Below are 3,102 nucleotides of genomic sequence, written 5' to 3'. Positions count from 1 at the left end.
AAATGCATTATATAAATAATCTGTAGATGATTTTACTAAAATTTAATGACCGTATTTATCTATACATATGATTGTATTTATACCATATATAAAATTAATATATATTTATACCATAAACTGTTTTCCTTTGAGAAACATGTTCTTTGTTATACTCTGGAGATCATAATTAAAATTAGCGTGTGAGCATGCATGTGTTAATTAGTCTTCTAAGAGTTACACATGTGCTATGATTGTCCCCATTTTATTTTATTTTATTTTTTAAAATTTAAATTCAATTAATTAATATATAGTATATTATTAGTTTCAGAGGTAGAGTTCAGTGATTAATCAGTCTTATATAATAGCCAGTGCTCATTACATCACGTTCCCTCCTTAAGGTCCAAAAAATATGGAGCATTTCACGAATTTGTGTGTCATCCTTGTACAGGGGCCATGCTAACCTTCTTTGTATCATTCTAATTTTAGGATATGTTCTGCTGAAGTGAGCACTGTCCCCATTTTATAGATGAGGAAAATGAGACAGTGATGTGTGTGGCAGAGCCAGGACTCAAATCCAGGCAGTCTTATTTTGGACTCTAGGCTTTTTACCTGTATAATGTACTACCTGTGCTAATAACATGCAGTTTTGCAGAATTACTACTAGTAGTAAGCATAAAAAGTCAGGACATGGCATTTTAATCACATCTGTGAAAGGTATAGAACCATAAAGGAGGGGAAAATAAAAGCAGTTAGGGAAGTTTCAAAAAAAAAAGAACAGAAAGAAGGAAGGAAGGAAGAAAGAAAGAAAGAATGAAAGAAAGAGAGAGAGGGAGAGAGAGAGAAAGAAAGAAGAAAGAAGAAAGAAAGAAAAAGAAACAAAGAAAGAAAGAAAGAAAGAGGGCGCCTGGGTGGCTCAGATGGTTAAGCGTCTGCCTTCGGCTCAGGTCATGATCCCAGGGTCCTGGGATCGAGTCCCACATCGGGCTCCCCGCTCAGTGGGGAGCCTGCTTCTCCCTCTGATCCTCTCCCCTCTCATGCTGTTTCTCTCTCGCTCGCTCTCTAAAAAAAAATAAATAAAATCTTTAAAAAAAGAAAGAAAGAAAGAAAGAAAGAAAGAGAAAGAAAGAAGAAAGAAAGAGAAAGAAAGAAGAAAGAAAGAAAGAAAGAAAGAAAGAAAGAAAGAAAGAAAGAAAGAAAGAAAGAAAGAAAAAGAAAAATAGTGAATTTGTGTGGATCTAATTTTAGGTAAAAATTCCATATTTCTAATTGATGGTGAAAGAGTGGATGGAAGTCCCACTTCTGGAGACATTTAAAATCTCATAGTACATTAGCGAATATGGCTTGTCAGGGAGTTGGAATTCTTGTCCCCTCAAAGGTTCTTCTAGCTGGACTAAGAATCAGATTAACATGAGACAGAGTAACAGAAAAAAAAAAAATCATGTGTAATAGGTGTACATACAGGGAATCCACATAGACATGGAAATTCCAAAGACAGACAAAATGAGGTATAGATGCCATTCTGAACTAAGAAGAAGGGGGTAAGGGTCTGGGATTTCAGAGGAAAGGAATACATTTCACAGGGTGATAAAAAGAGTAGTTGTTCACTAATTAGATGTTTGTCCTATCATACAGATGGGTCATTGAGATAAAATTTATCTCAGCTAATAACCCTTATTCTGGGAAAGACCCCCAATTTAGATTGTTCTATGTAGTTAAGGGGGGGGGAGCATTTCTTTTAAGCCTGCAGAGTCTCAAGTGCTTTCAGCTCAAAAGAGTCCACATGCCAAAGTGACACATTATGGCGGGAGGACCTGTCCTGAACCCCTTCAGTTCCCCCATCTGAAACGTCCTTGGGGTTTTCACATATTAAAAGTTGAACTGGTAGGTGGTTTCATCTCCTTGATGTAGTCTCTTAGTTCTGACAATAGGTCAATTTAGTTAAATTCATTTCAGGAGGTAATGATGCAGGTTTATTCTCAAAGTTAGGCCTATGGTTCCAGTAACCAGGTGTTAAATAAGAGGCATTTCTATGGAAACAAAAGAAAAACAATGGTTAATGTTTAGATCAAATGTTAAGCCTGTTTCTGAGTTCTGAGGGTAGCCAGTTGATAAGACTTGTAGATGTCAGACTGGAAACAACTTCAGATAGAGTGAGGACAGCTAGTGGCAACTTGACTGATCTTCCTTGCTTATAGTTCAAATGTCTCTGGTGATCTTTTGAGTGGCCCATAGAGCAACAGCACAAAGATTGTCTATGCATGAGCTATTATGGTTATTTCTTTACCCTAAGTCATTTAAATTTAGTTTGCAGAGCTCCAAGAAAAAGAAATATTTTAGTTCTCAAATGATTTCAAGTCAGTGGCCTAATATGTGATCGATTCTGGAGAATTTTCCTTGTACACTTGCATGTGTATTCTGCTCTAGGATGGGGTGTTCTGAATATATCTGTTAAATCCATCAGTTCCAGTGTGTCATTCAAAGCCACTCTTTTCTTGTTGAGTTTCTGTTTAGACTATCTGTCCCTTGATGTAAGTGGTGTGTTAGAGTCCCCTTACTGTATTGAATTACTATTGATTTCTTATTTTATGTTTGTTATTGACTATTAAGTATTTGGGTGCACCCATGTTGGGTGTATAAATATTTACACTTGTTATATCTTCTTGTTAGTTTGTTCTTCTTCTTATTATATAGTCTCTGTCTTTGTCTCTTGTTACTATCTTTGTTTTGAAGTCTATTTTATCTGAAATAAGTATTGCTACCATGGATTTTTTTTTTTTCACAACCATTTGCATGATAGATGCTTCTCCATCCCTTTGCTTTCAATCTGCAGGTGTCTTTGGGTTGGAACTGAGTCTCTTGTAGGCAGCATACAGATGGGTCTTGTATCTTTATACATTCTGTCACTCTATGTCTTTTATTTGGAGCATTTAGTGCATTTATATTCATAGTAATTATTGATAGGCATGTATTTATCGTCATTTTGTTTCCAATTTTCTGGTTGTTTTGGTAGTTTTCTTTGTTCCTTTCTTCTCTTGCTCTCTTCTTTCATGATTAGTTGGCTTTTTCTTTAGTGATATACTTGGATTCCTTTCTTTTTAATTTTCGTATATCTATTACTGATTT

The 3,102-nt window shown here is 35.5% G+C and overlaps 1 non-coding gene across 1 annotated transcript; it reads right to left on the bottom strand.

Annotated features, from left to right (window-relative positions):
• Nucleotides 1-382: 382 nt before the first annotated feature.
• Nucleotides 383-489, bottom strand: LOC123851385 (U6 spliceosomal RNA). The gene has a single exon (XR_006792570.1). It is a non-coding gene; the product is annotated as a U6 spliceosomal RNA (small nuclear RNA).
• Nucleotides 490-3,102: the final 2,613 nt, after the last annotated feature.

Source organism: Mirounga angustirostris, unplaced genomic scaffold, assembly GCF_029215605.1.
Source record: "Mirounga angustirostris isolate CCGP_5_RB_7025 unplaced genomic scaffold, mMirAng1.0.hap1 SCAF_11, whole genome shotgun sequence".
Classification (NCBI taxonomy): domain Eukaryota; kingdom Metazoa; phylum Chordata; class Mammalia; order Carnivora; family Phocidae; genus Mirounga; species Mirounga angustirostris.
This window is presented reverse-complemented; position numbering and strand designations above follow the sequence as displayed.